Here is an 18,307-nt window from a genome sequence, read left to right on the forward strand (position 1 = left end):
CAGCAATTAACCACCCGCTGGCTAAAGGCAAATTTCTGCACATCTATTCTACATCTGTCTTTTCTTAATTTGAATTTATGCCCCCTTAGGTTCGTAATCTGAAAAAGTGGAAGGATCCCATCAGAATTCAGCGTGCTCAACCCAATACACCTCAATCAGATCACTGCACAGGTGCCTGGTCTCCAGCCACTGCAATTTGCAGAACTTAAGCCTCTCTTGGTAAGAGGATCCCTTCATTCCCCTTCTCTGCACGCTCAAGCGAATATTCTGTATAGGTTCTAGACACCCTTTTCCTATACAAGAAAAGGGAGCCTAGATAGGGAAAGAGAGCTCCCTTTTCCTATACAGGCTTTTTAGGAATTGTTCTAGGCTCCCTTTTCCTGTATAGGAAAAGGGAGCCTAGAACAATTCCTAAAAAAGTTACATCATTTATTTTTTTGTGGCTACAGGCATACCACATATTTGTCTTTAATTTGCCCCTCAAAAAAACACAACAGCTTGTTGAACACTAAATATTGAAGCTATTTTTCCATAGGCTTAATGTTATAAATAGGGATTACATTTGTGGTGACTCCAATTGGAAGATAAAACAACCAATAATGTGTACATTATCCCTAAAACTTTTTGAGGTTAATGAAGTTAGGTAAATTGCAGCTTTAGTATGTTCTTTATGTTTAGCAGCATGTTTTATAATGCTCTTTATCATTTACAGAGAAATTCCATTATGCCTGTCACTGTCAGCATCATGTTTGCCATGTTCAAAATGCTTAATTCAGCCTAATTTCATTTCAAGTGTTACAGGTTTTCTTGCTCTTTTATTGTCACTAAATTGTTTTTTTTGAACTTTGCAATTTTTTTTTTTGCAATGGTTGAGTCAGCAACATTGGCCTGGTGATAGCCCCACCTCAGGTTCAGAGATATGATCACAAAGTCTGTGTTTAGTTTTTCCACTGTAACACACCCCACAATCCAGGCAAGTAACACAATAAACCATGTTAGCACAATGCAATGAAGGGATGCTGGCTTAACTTTAGCAAGCATCAATTGTAATCTCCTGCCAGGGAGCTGCACATAACCAATATGCTATTGGCACAACACTCTTGCAAGACATGTAGATATGCTCAGATAGTGGGGAATGTAAGCCATAGCAATGTGGCCATCATCATAACCAGAATGGAAATATACCAATACCTTAATTTTCTGTCTCCACACGTTTTGTTTACTACAGAAATGGAGGTGAATGGTGCTCTTCTGTTCTTGGATGTTTAAGTTTGCTGTGCTGGTCACCCGTTGGTTACCTCGGTTTATAGGAAACTCACATGCAGGGGGAGGCAGTTTACTAACTATAAGGTATATACAATACCTTATAGTATATACGTTACCTTATACGATAACTATAGGTATATACGATAAGTCAGATCAAGGTAGCGAAGATGATCCTAAGTCAAAAAATAGTTTAGGAATACCTAAAGCAGCTTTTGTGTGTGCAAAGTAATTCATTGGAGATGCATTGAAAGAAGAATACTGGATTAAAAAAGACAACACTGTCCCTGATATTAGATAATTGTTGATCATCTTGTTGATGATTGCTGATCGGGAGTCTGCTGACGTGGCTAGTGGGAGCCAGACGTGTTCAAAGCCGTTAAGTGGATTTTCTTACTTATTGATTTTAAATTATTGTTTTTCTAAAACTTTGATTTAAATTTAGTAGTATAGCATTATTGTTGATCATTATTGATCGGGAGTCTGCTGATGAGGCTAGTGGGAGCCAGACGTGTGTTCAAAGCCACTAAGTGGATTTTCTTATTTATTGATTTGAAATTATTGTTTTTCTAAAACTTTTGATTTAAATTTAGGTATATTTATTCTTTACTCGGCCTTGTAATTGCATAAAGGTATCGGTAAGGGTATCAAATCCACATGTTACAAGTTGCAGCTCCGCTGAACGAGAAGTTTTAGCCATATTTAGCCACTTTATTGACCAATTGTTACATAAACTTATTTTCTATAAGTAGCTTATAGACCTAGTCAGGTTCGTTAGTTTATCCTGAATTGAGACAACGCGATTTGGAAGTTAATTAATACTTAAATATCAATAGATTTACTGTTCGTAATTTGCCACCATTGTTATACGATACGTTATATCCCGAACTAGATGGCATTAGTATAGTATAGTATATAATATAATATTGTCACTTAATCAGTAAAATCTATTAATTTTGTTAAGCTTCATTGTCAATTAAATTGTACTTTTAACTAAATACATATGACGACTTAGATTACAAACGTAACATAATTAATTAATACATAACTTGATATGGAAGTTATATAAACGGAACTCATAGATAATACTTGATACTAAAAAATATATATAGCATTATAACTGTGCTGGGATACAAGTTTAGGGTTATAATTTTGTACTGAAATTGAAATTAAATCGAAATCATGACTCAGACCAGAGCAGCAAAGCAAAAGGCTCACGCTAATGGGAGTGCTGTGGCTCAGAGAAGAACTGAGGGGGACAGTTGCCCTCTGAATCACAGCCTTTTAAAATGCACTGCTTACATGATGTTTGTGGAGCAATCGGGTACGGGACATAATATTGCCATGGGGGATGTCTTTATGTGTGCGCGATGCAAGGAGTGTAACAAAATCAGGCAACAACTCAGCGTTGTTATGGGCCTATATGAGAGCTTGAAGGACAGGGTGGATGCCCTCGAAGGATCTAAATTGAGGAGCCCATCAAGCTCTCAGCTACCTACATCAACGCCAGAGCTTGCACTTGGTCATCACGCAACACAGTGGCAACCCCCAAGGCAGAATGCACTGATCCCACGGGAGCTAGTAGTTGTTGGTGACTCTATTGTCAGGGAGACGGGAAACATTCTCTGTAAAAAGGATAGGTGGAACAGGACCAGGGTATGTCTGCCAGGGGTAAAGGTTGATGACGTTGTAGAGCGGATATCATCTTTTAAGGGCACAAAAGGTGATGTAGTTGTACATGTTGGCACTAATGATATTAAGAGTAGGAGACCGGCAGAATTACTTAACAAGTACAGGTCACTGTTGAAAAAAAGCCGTGAAGTAGGGTTGAATTTGAAAGTGTCTGCAATTCTTCGCAGACACGATAGGAGGGAGTATATGATGAGAGCCTTGTCGATCAATTCGGCCCTGGAAAGTCTGTGCAAGGCTCAAGGGGTAGAATTTTTTTCAGCGTGGTCTGTACTTGTTAACAGGAGAGACTGCTTCTACAGGGATGGGATACACTTAAATAGAAAGGGTGCAAGAATATTTGCTGATGCTGTCGAGGCAGTGTTAGGTGGGTAGGAAAACTGCTAGTTTGGGGGGGATATAAGGACTAATAGATTAACAGTAGCCACTGGCAGAGGTGAAAGTGATTCTTGCGCTGCTTCTATTGAAATGAGCAGCAGCCTGGAAAACAAGATACAGGATATTTCAGAGACTGCTGGGAGTCATCGCGGAACAAGTAAACACATGGGTTGTGTTAGGGCAGCTATACTTGCTATACTTGTATAGTGCATGTATACTTGCATGTACACCAATGCTAGGAGTTTGGTAAATAAATTTGATGAATTTGAGGTATTGCTCAAAACATCTAAGGCAGATATTGTGGGGATTTCAGAGATGGTGTCACACATTTATAAGGAATGCAGAACTGGAATTTGGGGAATACAATGTGTATAAAAGGGATAGACAGGACAGGAGAGGAGGAGGGGTTATGCTATTAATTAAGAAACACATAAAATCCAAGGAAGTGAAGCCAGTCGACATTGATGGACAGGGCAGTGTCGAGTCAGTTTGGTGTGATATAAGCATAGGGAAATCAAAATTGGGAGTAGGAGTATGCTATAGGCCTAATGACTCTGATGAGTATAATAAGAAACTGTACAGGGAAATAGAGTGGGCCAGTAAATCAGAGAGTCTTATAATGGGGGATTTTAATTTCCCAGATATTGACTGGAATTTGTGGATTGGTCACTCACACACTAGCAAGGCTTTTGTGGATTTATTGGATGATTGTTTTCTACATCAGCATGTTCGGAAGGCAACTAGAGGGAGTAATACTCTTGATTTGATTATCAGTAGTGATTCTTCATGCATTAAGAAGCTGCAGATAAAGGAACCACTAGGTGGCAGTGATCACAGAGTGCTGAAGTGGAATTTACTCAAAGAAGTAACTACCATAGGGGGTAAAGGGAAGGGTTATTGCTTTCATAAAGGCGACTATGATGGTCTGAGACAGTATTTAAATTCTATACAATGGAACCAACTGATGATGTTACCAACAGCAAATTCAAAATGGGAAGCATTCAAAGAACTTATCTTGGAAGCTACTAGGCTTTACATACCAACTAAGAAATATTGTTCAAGGTTTAGGCCTAAATGGATGTCAGATGAACTAATGAGACATATGGCAGAGAAGAAAAATGCATGGGATACATATAAATTAACACGTGACACAGAAGCCTATGATAGATATAAGTTGATCTGTAACCAAGTTACAAAGGAGGTTAGGCAGGCGAAGGCAGATTACAAGAAATCTTTGGCAAGGGATGCAAAGAAAAACAGCAAAGAGTTCTTTAGTTATGTAAACTCTAGAAGGAAGGGGATGAATCAGATTGGTCCACTTAATATCGATGGTTCAACTGTTGATGATCCTTCTCAGGTAGCTAACAAACTAAATGAATATTTTGCATAGACATTCACATGAGGGGTTATTCAGTGAGGGAAATGCCAGAGGTGTATTCAACTCTGGCAGTAAGCTAGATAATCTTGTAATAACTGAGAGTAAAGTGGAGGAGAAATTGTTGAAGATAAACACAAGAAAGGCAACTGGGGTGGATGGGATCTATCCAGTTATATTAAAGGAAGCAGCAAAGGAAGTAAGCAAACCCTTAACCATAATTATGAGAGCTTCCTTGGACTCAGGGGAGGTACCCACAGACTGGAGATGTGCAAATGTAACCCCAATTCACAAAGGAGGATCAAAGGCTGACCCAAGTAATTATAGACCTGTGAGTTTAACTTCTGTTCCAGGAAAATTAATAGAGGCACTGAAGAAGCACTGCAGGATCATCTAGACAAGACTTCAGTTATAGCTCGGACACAGCATGGTTTTGTTAAGGGGAAGTCTTGCCTGACCAATTTGATTGAATACTATGATGCAGTCACAAAAGAACTGGAAGCAGGGAATAACTTTGATATTATATACTTGGATCTTAGAAAGGCTTTTGATACTGTTGCACATGGAAGACTGCTGCACAATTTGGAGCAGTGTGGCATTGGAGGCAAATTGCTGCTATGGATAAAGGGGTGGTTGAGGGGGAGAAGACAGAGAGTGGTAATCAATGGACACTGCTCATTGTGGACTAATATTAGTGGAGGCCCTTAGGGTTCAGTGTTGGGTCCATTATTGTTTTCTGTATTTATAATTGATATTGATGATGGTATATCAAGCTTGATGTCAAAGTTTGCAGACGATACAAAGGTTGGCAGGGTTGTTAAGGACACTACTGATGCTATGCTGCTGCAACAGGATCTGGAAAGGTTGAGCAGATGGGCTGAGAGGTGGCAAATGAAGTTTAACATTGACAAATGTAAAGTACTACATATGGGAAACAGCAACCCCAGAGCAACGTATCAACTCTGTGGTACTACACTGACAGTGGTAGAGAATGAAAAGGACCTGGGGGGTAATTGTGCAGCAGATATGAAGTTCTCTGAGCAGTGCAGGCGGGCTGCAAGAGTAGCTCATGGTGTCTTGTCAATGATATACAGGAATTTTTCTAGTAGGGATAAGGAGGTGATTATTCCCTTGTATAAGGCAATGGTCAGGCCACTCCTTGAGTACTGTATACAGGTCTGGAGGCCTCATTTCAAGAAGGATGTAGAGCTGCTGGAACGAGTACAGAGAAGGGCAACAAGATTAGTGAATGGAACAAAGGGTTGCTCTTACGAAGAAAGGCTTAAGTTTTGCAAATTACAGTGTTTGGAGACTAGGCACCAGCGAGGTGATCTGATAGAGGTGTATAAAGCCTTGAATTGTTTGAGCATGCTCAATGCTGATGGGATTCTTCCTCTTGCTCAGAATAATCACCTGAGAGGGCATAAATTCAAATTGAGGAAAGACAGATGTAGGATAGACGTGCGGAAATTTGCCTTTATCCAGTGGGTAGTTGGTTGGTGGAAGAGACTTCCATCCCTTGTTGTGGAAGTTGATAGCCTAAATAAATTTAAGGCTCAGCTGAACAGGTATTTCGAACGAATGGAGGGGTGAAATGGAAGTGGGTTGTTTTTTTTTGTTTTTTTTGGCTGATGTTGCATAAGCTTGCTTTCTTGCATCATATGCCTCTACTAATGCTAATGCTAATAAGTCAGCACATGCCCCAATACATCTTTTTATCACCACTTGAGCTCTATTCAGTCATGTATGGTCACATTTACATTATTATGGAGTAGTTGATACAGAGACTGAGATTACCAATGTCAGGGCCCTATCTAGATGTTGCAACCCCCCATTCCTCACTTCATTTCTGAATAAGTTACAGTCATATGATGATCAGTATATTTCTGGCGTTTCTACATTACTGGTTGTGTGCAGCTTCCTGGCAGTAGATTACAATCGATGCTTCCTAAAGTTAAGCCAACCATCCCTTTTTTGCATTGTGAAAAAAAAATAAACTAATGCATGACATCTAAGAGGAAAAGAAGAATACATTAAAAAGGAAGCAGACATGTATTGAGCTATAAACTTTCACAAAAGAATTATTTAGAATTCTAAAAGGTCTGAATGTAGTTATGCTCAAATGATCTAGCAGAGGCATATGATGCAAGGAAATAAGCTTATGAAAGGAATCCCTTTATCCATACGAAAAATAAAAAAAACTTCTTATTTTACCTAATCATTTGCTCCAAACAGTTGTCCAATTTCTTCCTTGAATTCATTTAAGCTATCAACTTCCACAATGACCGATAAAAGTTTGTTCCAGCAATCAACCACCTGCTGGCTAAAGGGAGATTTCTGGATATTTATTCTGCAACTGTCTTTCCTCAATTTGAATTTATACCTCTCAAGTGCATAATCTGAGCAAGAGGAAGAATTATATCAGCATTGAGCTTGCTTGACCCATTCAAAGCCTTATACACCTCAATCAGATCACTTCACAGGAGCCTAGTCTCCAGACGCTGAAATTTCCAGATCTTAAGCTTTTTTGTTAAGAGCAACCCTTTATTCCCCTCACCAATCTCATTTCCCTTCTCTGTACTCATTTCAGCAGCTGTACATCCTTCCTAAAATGAGGCCTCCAGACCTGTATGCATTACATATGTGTTTTTTTTATGTTTAACTTCCACAATATCACCTCCACTTTGCTCTCAATTATTATACTTAGCTCCTTGTTAGAGTTTAATAAACCTGTGGCTTCCTCTTCCCTACAGAATTCTTCATGTGATGTAGATGCAAAATACCCATTCAATTTATCATCTACCTCAGTAGGAACATGAACAGTCGAACCATCAATATCGAGTGAACCAATCTGATTAATCTGCTTCTTTCTAGAACTGACATAAATAAAGAAGTCTTTTCTGCTTTTCTTTGCCAAAGATTTCTTATAATTTGCCTTTGCTTGCCTAACCTTCTTTGTGGTTTGATTACAGGGTAGCTTATATCTACCATAGTCTTCTGTGTCGCCTGGTTATTTATGTGCATCACATGCATTTTTCTTCTCTGCCACAAGTTAATCTGACATTCATTTAGGTTTAAACCTTGAACAGTATTTCTTAGTTGGTATGAAAAGCCTGGTAGCTTATAAGATTAATTCCTTGAATGTTTCACTGAAAAGGCCTCTGGAATCAGGAACTCTGTAATTCATCTGTAATGCTACTAAATAACACTGACTCGAATCTGTAAAACATCTTTATTATGATAAAATAAAATAAAATAAAATAAAATACATGCGTACTGATTGTATAACTATATGTTAAAATATTCAAACAAAATAAAATAAATGTTATATAACAAGAATAAATTTCAATAAAATATATATAATTAAAAGCGATAAAAGTTGTTTAAAACCACTAATACAGGAGCTTTCGGCAGCAGCAACTGCCTTCATCAGCTATAGTGGTTGCAGGATGACTGACAATCTGTATGTACCACACATCTCAGCAGGTCTGCGACATGAACTATGGGGTCTGTGCACGGTTCACTTCTCGTGCATTGGAACCAGAAAATGGATGGGCCACTCTAAACCATTCATCTCTTCATAGGATAAGGGCTTCAAAGAGTGGATGAATGCAATAGCCCTTATCCTTATTAAGACTGTAGCGCTCGGACGAACATATTCTTAAACTCTCCAGCCATTTCCGATTCCAAAAGCCATGTGCTTTATCCATGATCATGGATTCTTTAGCAGTAATGCCATGCCCAGTTTCCCAGGCATGTTCCGCTATAGCTGAACCTCCGTAATCTGCAGTCTTAAGGCCTTATTGGAAAGGGTGGGGTCCCACTGCTCCTCGTCTGAAGAGAGAGAGGCGAGAGATTAAACATGTTACAGCGGACCTAGTAACGTGCAGTTACCCCAGAGCCTTATTGAGAGGTGTTTAAGAGGTATGAACAATAGTTGCAGGGGTGCTTTTACACCTGTTTCCACTGCATACATCCTCTACTATCTGGGAATTTCAGAACCCATTTCCCGTATCTTGCATTCGTGTAAGATACGCTGTGTGCAGCTGCCAGGTCAGACGCTGTACACAATAGTGTCCGCAACAAAAGATCCTATTGCGGGTAATGACACTAGTGGGGTTATATATGAAATTAAGTGGCCTGATTGTGGGGAGGGTGTTATGTGGGGGAAAAGAAATGCAGATTGCGAGGTCGCCTGGGGGAACACAATAGAGCTCTTAAAACTGGGCATTATTATTATTATTATTATTATTAGCCATATGGTACAAGGAAGCCTGAGGCTTATGCTGCACCAGCCAAAAAAAAAAAAAAAAAAAATTCCCGAGTTACCCCCTGTGTGTGTGTGTGTGTGTGTGTGTGTGTGTGTGTGTGTGTGTGTGTGTGTGTGTGTGTGTGTGTGTGAGAGAGAGAGAGAGAGAGAGAGAGAGAGAAGTAGAAAGGCATCACCAAGAAAGAGAAGAATGATGATATCCAGCTCAGGACCCTAGGTTTGCCAAGCCCATACTCACCAGATGTGAGCCCCCGGGGTATCGTATTACTGCTAAAGAAGCTATGTTCGTGGATAAGGCACATGGCTTTTGGAACCAGAAATGGCTGGAGAGTTTAAGAATATGTTTGTCCGAGCGCTACAGTCTTAATAGGGATAAGGGCTGTCGCATTCATCCACTCTTTGAAGCCCTTATCTTATGAAGAGATGAATGGTTTAGAGTGGCCCGTCCATTTTCCAGTTCCAGTGCATGAGAACTGAACCGTGTGCAGACCCCATAGTTCATGTCGAAGACCTGCTAAGATGTGTGGTACATATAGATTGTCGGTCATCCTGCAACCACTATAGCTGATGAAGGCAGCCGCTGCCGAAAGCTCCTGTATTAGTGGTTTTAAACAACTTTTATCGCTTTTAATTTTATATATTTTATTGAATTTTATTCTTGTTATACAACATTTATTTTATTTTGTTTTAATATTTTAACATATAGTTATACAATCAGTACACATGCATTTTATTTTATTTTATCATAATAACGACGTTTTACAGATTCGAGTCAGTGTTATTTAGTAGCATTACAGATGAATTCCTTGAATGCTTCCCATTTAGAATTGGCTGTTGGTAACATCATCAGTTGGTCCCACTGTATAGAATTCAAAAACAGTCTGAGACCACCATAATGACCTTTGTGAAAGCAAAACCCTTCCCTTTGCCCTTGATGGTAGTTATATCTTTAAGTAAATCCCACATCAGTGCACTGTGATCACTGCCACCTAGTGGTTCCTTTATCTATAGATTCTTAATGCATGAATAATCACTGCTGATAATCAGGTTAAGAGTATTGCTTCCTCTGGTCGCCCCTTGAACATGCTGCCCTAGAAAACAATCATCCAATAAATCCACAAAAGTCTAGTCGACGAATTACTAACTCACAAGTTCCAATCAATATCTGGGAAGTCAAAATCCCAGATTATAAGCCATTCTGTTTTACTTTATTTCTTTCTACAGTTGTTTATTGTACTCATCACAGTCATTGGGCCTATAACACACTCCTACCCTCACCCTGTCCACCCATATCAACTAGATGCACTGCCTTAGATTTTATGTTTCTTAACTAACAGCATAACTCCTCCTCCTCCTCCCTTTCTATGCTTTCTATATGGTGCCTCCGTAGCCAGGTAAGAAGGAGAAACAGTGCGCAGCACACGCTTCTTGATTATACCAGGGTTCAAGCCCGTCACCACCAAATATGGAGGATGCGGAAAGGCCAGGGAATGACCACCGCATATTCCCGGAGCAATATGGCCTTAGTTGCTAATGCTCCTAAAAACCAAATAACAAATAACATCCTTTCTATACACATTGTACTCCCCAAATTCCAATTCTGCATTCCTTATATTTGTGTGACACGATATCTCTGATATCCAAACAATATCCACCTTTGATGTCTTGACCAGCACTCCAAATTATTCAAATTTATTTACTGTACTCCTAGCATTGGTATACATGCAAGTATACCTGCACCTATTCTTACTCTTAATTAACCATAATACAGCCCATGTATTTACTTGTTTCATGACAACTATCAGCAGTTCTTGAAATCCCCAGCAACTTGTTTTCCAGGCTGCTGCTCATTCCAATAGAAACCATGCAAGAATCACTTTCACCTCTTCCTGCAGCTACTGTTAATCAAGCTAGCAGTTTTCTGACCCACCTAATTGTGCCTCGATAGCATCAGCGAACATTCTGGCACCCTTTCTATTTAAGTGTATTCCATCTCTGCAGAAGCAGTTACTCCTGTTAACAAGTGCAGACCATGCTATGAAAAATTCTAACCCATGGTCTCTCCAGGGCCGAATTGATTGTCAAAGCTCTCATCATATACTCCCTCCTATTGTGTCTAGGCAGGATTGCAGCAATTTCAAATTTAATCCTAACTTGCAACTTTTTTTCTCATTGACCTGTACTTGTAAAGTAAATCTGCTTATCTCCTACTCTTAATGTTATTAGTGCAAATGTGTAGTGTACAAGTCATGTTACAAAGATATGAACCAAACCACTTTACAGAAGAGGTATCAATTTGAATAATGAAGGCATGCAATACATGACAATTAAACATTATTTAACCACACGCATCATGCAAAGAAACAGTTCAAGGAACTAAAAATCATATTGTATAATGTTTGAGAAAGAAAAACAATTTAGTACATCACTTAGTCCTTGCATCTAATAGTTAATAGAATTTAAATGTGACACTTAACTTTTAAAACATATATATGGTGAGCAACAGTCCTGAAAGGTACAAAATGCATTTGGAACATTGCTTGCAATACTCATAGTATATATCCATGTTTGAAACAAATAATATGTGTGTTATTTATTTATCATTTTCATTGCACATCATTTTTTGTACTAAATAAAGCTTATATAAATTTTATTGTATGCATTTGCTTTCCTATCATTTTAAAATGCTGTGATTAAGAAATTTGATCTCACCAAACTCATTAATGGCAATTTTAAAGTCTAAGTGCTTGGCATGATATTATCTCTCTTTTTTGTTGTTATTTATTATTTATTATAGTCTTTCTAAATTTTAAAGCATGCATAATGAAAATTAAAAAGACTTGTAAATAAATTGGATTCCTTTTCATTAAAATTAAGATAGTATTATGCATATCATTATGCATATCATAACAGAATGTTTATTATGCAGGGTGCGGTTATCTGTTGGGCTGGATTAACTGGGGTTCCAGATATGTTTTTTATTAGCAGTTATTAAAAAAAGCATGCTTAATGGAGCATATAATTAATTTTCTCTATGAGTTGATTCATAAAATAGAGTGTATCCCTTCTCTGTGCATGGGAAGGGGGTACATACTCTACTGTCTTGAAACTACAGTACTGTACCACCACTTCTATTCTTATCTTTCAACCATTATCAAAGCTTGTTCTTCAGTCATTATACATATGTACATGTGTTCTGCAATATTTTTCTCAAAGTTATCACAAACCCCTAAAAAGGTTTTTAAAACAGTTTAAAGAGAGGCATGGTATAAGGGCTGCTTCCACGTCGTTCATCACAAATCGGCCTGGGAGAAATGTTCTTGATGAATTATCAGAGATTATTGAAAAGAAGGCCTTGTTCCAGCACAAGTTTACAATGTGGATGAAACAGGACTTTATTGGTGAGTGATTGCCACTCATATGTTAACATCCATACAAGAAAAAAAATACCCCCAGGTATATATAAGCAGACCCAATTACAATCTTGTATTGCCCCAACATTTTGAGAGAAGACAGGTTAAAATTAGTGGGAAAATCAAAATCTCTAGAAGGCTGAAGAACAGAAATATTATACCAATAGATTATTTTATTCATTAGTCCACTTCGATGACTAGGAATATTTCAAAATATAGTGGAAAGATAAATTCATTCCAAATATCAAAAATTTTATCTCAGAAAGGTCTCCCCCAGAAAGCAGTTTTGTTACTAGATAACACTTTGTACCATCCTCCTGTGAAAAATCTAACTGCAGAAAATGGAGCTGGATATCATCATTCTTCTCTTTCTTGGTGATGCCTTCTACTTCTCTCTCTCTCTCTCTCGCGCACGCACGCACACACACACACACACACACACAGGGGGTAACTCCGGAATTTTTTTTTTTTTTGGCTGGTGCAGCATAAGCCTCAGGATTCCTTGTACCATATGGCTAATAATAATAATAATAATAATTTCCTGCCAAATGTTATATCATTGGTGCAACCCATGAAAAAATTGTAGAGAAAGAACTCCATAATGGACTTTATTACAGAAGAAACAAATCCTCTTTTACTTTGGACATTACTAACAATTAAAAAAAAAAAAGGTTTTTTTAACAAATTACTGTCAGTGGGATCACTGACAGTAATTTGGAAATGGAAGACTCCTGATATGAAAGAAATTGTTCCTAATATTTTGAATTCATTATAGTGTATTGAAAGATACAAAAATTTAGAAGAAGAAAATATTAATCTATGGTTAAATGTGGATGATAATCAACCTGGATTTGAAAAAATAAAATAATGAAAAAAAATTATGATTTAATCTAAAGTGTACAAGAGCCGTTGGCAGTCCTGAGCATTTTCCCAGAAGAGAAGGTTAATGAGGAACTGCAACTAACAGCTGCAGAGACATTTCATGGAAAACCAAGATGACCTTGATTATATTGTTTAAATTTTTTTTATTTTTCTTAAAAATAAAATATAAAATAACCCGGAAAAAAAATTATACACTTCCTAACAAAATGGCTTTTAGAAAAATGTTTTGTTATTTTTTTATGTGTTTTGGAATATGAATTATGTTCATTTGTTTGTAAAGAGCTAGACGAAGAAAATATTAATCAGTAGTTAAACATGAATGAAAATGAACGTGGATACAAAAAAATGTTCATTTGTTTATATAATATAGTCTTATTTTCATTTACATCAAATACATATCTGTGACAAGCCTAACAAAATATAAATTGGATTAACTGTGTTTTTTAGTTATCTGACTTCTAGGTTTCTCCAGTTACTGTGGATAATTGGTGCTCTAGTGTACTTTTAGAACCACCAAGAAAAAGAGAAAAAGGAACAAAAGAGAGAGAGCACTAAAAATACATTTTAAAAACAGTAGCCTAAAAACCTAAAGAAGTGTACAAAATTTGAGGTATACTACACTGTGTTGAGATTTGAAAAGAATTCTTAAAAGCATTTATAAAAGTACAACAAGCTTGCTGAAATGGTCTTGTATCCTCAGCAACATTAAATATTTAAACTGAATTTCTGTATTTAGTCAAATGTCATTTGCACTTTTTTTTTTTCTTCTAAAATTATATTGAAAAGTCTAGTTTATGTGCCTATGATACTGATTTATACTTTGGGGTATCAATATGTGTCAAGAAATTAAGTGTTGCTCAGTGCTGCCAAAGAATGTGTTTGGCATCACTGAGCATCCATTCTCACATTTCAGCAGAATCAGCATTGAATAAATCCTATCACAGATTGGAAATGTAGACAAAATATACCTGTATTTGAAAATGAATCTGATGAAATGATTGCACATTATTTACTGTGAGTGAAAACTGAATCTACCAACTCTGAAACAACTAAAATACTTAGCTGTTTCAGAGATTGGAGATGGAAAGAATTTTTATTTATTTATTGTCCTTCATCACAGTTCAAATTCTTTATGAGAAGGAAAGGTAAAAAATATTCACTTCAGTTCACTTCACTTCAATAATTTTACGTCAGCACTCCATAATTTCTGTAATTTTATATTAGAGTATCTACATAACATTTTGTTTATCTTAATTACCAATATTTCTTACTTTTTAATTAATTTTTTACTTTTATGCACTGGAAAGCACTGTCTTTTGAGAGGTGTTCGAATCGCTGAATTTGAATATGCACTCAGTGCACGTTCCACAACTCAACTTGAGTAATTAAAGAAAATTACACAAAAAAATATAAATAAATAACACCTGATACAACTTGCAAAAACTTCTAATTAAAGTTGAAGTTAAAGTGATAATCTACTGGTTAAGTGTATTATGTATTTGTGGAGAAATTTTACAGATGAGAAAATTGTGTTTGGTAATATTATATAATGATATTCTCATAAACATTTTATACTGATTTTATTAATAAGAGAACAGATATATTTGCTATTAGAGGTTTTATGGTGCAACAGCAACTAAAGGCCATAAAAAAATTATCTGTGGTACTGATTCTTCAAACAGAAACACATTATGCACTAAAAATATTAAAAACTACTCCTCATTTGATAATTATAAATATGATAAGAATACCAAGTGAAATCCTACTAATTACAAAGTAATGACTCCCATTTTGCCATAAAACAGATCAACAGTGAGCTCTCTCAAGACACCCAGGGCCAGTTGCATTGCCAAGAAAATAAGTGAAACTAGAATCCACTGAGGCAGCCTTATACCCACTATAATATGCTAAAAAACCTTCATCCACTGTATTGATGGTTTTTTAAAGATGTTGATATTTCATTAATATTTCATAGTAGTAATGATCAGACAGCCATAACCTTGATACTTATGAGAAATGTGTTTTCAGAAGTAAAGTTTGAAGAATCGACATTCACATATCCAATCATTGAATCGATTAGAAAAGTAGACCAGTCAGAAGGATATAGAACTGATGGAAATAATAAAGTAGTAGTGTCAAGTTTCTCAACCACCAGTCTAAGGAAAAGGTTTCTTGGTCCATGAAATTTTATTGCTCTGTGCCTTACCTAACCAACCTGGCTATGCTCTGGATGTTAATTTTTTTTTTATTAGTAGTAGTGAAGGAAAGATGTCATCAACATTTAGTTTAATTAATCCATTTAAAGCCTTAAACACTTTAATCAAATCTCCTCACACATGCCTAATATACAGATGCTGTAATTTACAGAACTCAAGTTTTTTTTGGTAAGAACACCCTTTTGTGCCCATGAATAATTTTTTTCCCTCTTCTTTGCACCTGCTCCAACAGTTCCACATCCTTCCTAAAATGAGGCTTGCTGCTCTGTATGCAACACTCAGTATGCTACCTAATCATTGCCTTATATAACAGGAAAATCACTTCCTTGTCCCTGTTTAAAAAATTTCTATATATCATTGACAGAACCCTATGAGCTGCCCTAGCAGCCTATCTGCACTGATTAGAGAACTTCATTCCTAACTTCATGATTAATGGATGGAATCTATCCAATTATATCAAAAGGCAGCAAAGGAGGTAAGCAAACCCTTAGCCATAATTATGAGAGCATCCTTGGATTCAGAGGAGGTCCCTATGGACTAGAGAAGTGTGAGTATATATCCATTTCATAAAGGGGAGAGATTTGTTAAGGAAGCAGTCTTGTCTAACCAATCTGATAGGTTACTATGATGCAGTGACTAAGGAACTGGATGCAAAAAATAATTTTGACATCACATATTTAGATTTCAGGAAGGCTTTTGATACTGTTGCACATAAAAGACAGTTGGACAAACTGGAGCAATGTGGCATTAAGGGCATTTTACTGCTATAGATAAAGGGATGTTTAAGTGGAAGAAGACAGAGTGTGGTTATCAATGGGCACTGCTCTTCATGGACTAATGTTATTTGTGAAGTTCCCCAGGGTTCAGTTCTGGGTCCATTGTTGTTTTCAATATTTATCAGTGATATTGATGAAGGTATATCAGCCTTAATGTCTAAAAGTTTGCAGATGATACAAAGGTTGGCAAGGTGGCTAATAGCCATCAGGGTGAACTACTGCAACAAGGGGTTGGTTGATTGTTGGAAAAGGCTTCCAACATTGTTGTGGAAGTGGATGGGTTGAATAAATTCAAGGAAGAACTAGACAAATTCTTGGAAAGCATGGGTGGGTGAACTGTTTTTTTATTTATTATTTATTTTTTTTTTTGTCTGGCTTTCTTATATCATTTGCCATTACTATTACTATCCCTAGGTCATTTTCATCCTTCTCTTCCTTGAGTGTGACACCACCTACTTAGTATTTTACTCTGGGATTATTGCCACCCAAATGCAGTACCTTTTATGTATATATTAATGTTAAACTTCAACTGCTACTTTTCAGCCAATATTGCTTAATTTATGCAATCTCTTGAAGAAGCATACTGTGATTACCTAGTATGCCAACCGAAGTATCATCTTCAAATTTAGGTGAAACTTGCTATGCCTTCATCAATATTGTTAATAAATAGTGAAAACAGTGAGGGGCCCATCACATAAATCAATGGACACTGCTCTCCATTGTGATGGAGAGCAGTGTCCATTGATTACCACTCTCTGTCTTCTCACACTCAACCACCCTTTATCCATAGCAGCAAATTGCCCTTAATGGCACACTACTCCAATTTATATAGCAGTCTTTTATGTGCAAGAGTATCAAAACTTTCCTGAAATCCAAGTATATGATATCAAAATTATTTTATACATCCAGTTCATTTGTGACTACATCATAATATCTAATCAAATTGGTCAGACAAAATTTCTCCTTAACAAACTCATGCCGTGTCTGAAGTATAACTGCAGTCTTGTTTTGTCTAGATGAACCTGCATTATTCTTTAATCAGTGACTCCATTATTTTTCCTGCACCAAAATTCAAGCTTACAGGTCTGTAATTACTTACCTCACAGTTTGATTACTCTGTGAATTGGGAATACATTCACACATCTCCACTCCATAGGGACCTCCCCAAATTCAAGACTATTTTAATATTCTAATTTTTGCTGCTTCTTTTAATGTAATTGGCTAGACTCTATCAGCTGTTGGTGCCTTATTTACTTTCCTCTCCATTATCATAAAAATCATTTAACTCCCAGTTATAACATGGTATAGTTGTTGTATCCCCATGTCTAAAAACATCTTCACACATAAAATGTAGATGTAAATTTATTCAGTTTGTCACCTTGTTGAAAAGGACTATCAATAGTTAGGCCATTCATATCCAGTGTACCAATGTGGTTTAATCCTTCTAGGGAGCAAAACACATAAGAAAAGAATTCTTTGCAACTTTTATTTGCTTTCTTAGCAAGCTGAGTACCTAATATACCCTGCCTTAATCCTTGAGTGATTTTACTGTAGATTACTTTATTTAGGCGTACTGTAAGCTTCTGTCTCCCCCTGATAAGTTATAATCATCCTATGCATTTTTTTCTCTACCACTAGGCTCATCAGTCATCTGACATCCATTTCAAGGTCTAAACTTTGAACACTATTTGGTATTAAAAGTGTAATAGCTTCTACTCTTACTTCTCCAATCACTTCTTTCTTATTTAATATTTGCAGTTCTTAGCATCAGTTGATGATGCCACTGAAAAGAATTTAAAAACTGTCTAAGATCATTATAGTTACCTTTGCAAAAGCAGCTCTTGAAAGTAGTTATATGTTTAAATAAATTTCGCATCAGCACACTATGCTCACTACCACCTAGTTGCATAAAGAGTCACTAAGAAATACTCTTGAGTATTCTTTTCTACTGTTACCTATCTAGCATGTTGGTACAGAAAACAGTCATCTTGTAAATCCAGAAATGTTGCTACTGCATTAATAACCAGCCCCACAATTTCCAGTCA

The 18,307-nt window shown here is 36.8% G+C and overlaps 1 protein-coding gene across 4 annotated transcripts in view; it reads left to right on the plus strand.

The window, feature by feature from the left end:
* LOC150079297 (neprilysin-1-like) overlaps nt 1-18,307 on the plus strand; it is a 329,066-nt gene that overhangs the window by 190,618 nt on the left and 120,141 nt on the right. The window lies entirely within an intron of this gene.

Source organism: Mastigoproctus giganteus, chromosome 10 (assembly GCF_048544385.1).
Source record: "Mastigoproctus giganteus isolate SK-2022 chromosome 10, ASM4854438v1, whole genome shotgun sequence".
In the NCBI taxonomy this organism is placed as follows: Eukaryota; Metazoa; Arthropoda; class Arachnida; order Uropygi; family Thelyphonidae; genus Mastigoproctus; species Mastigoproctus giganteus.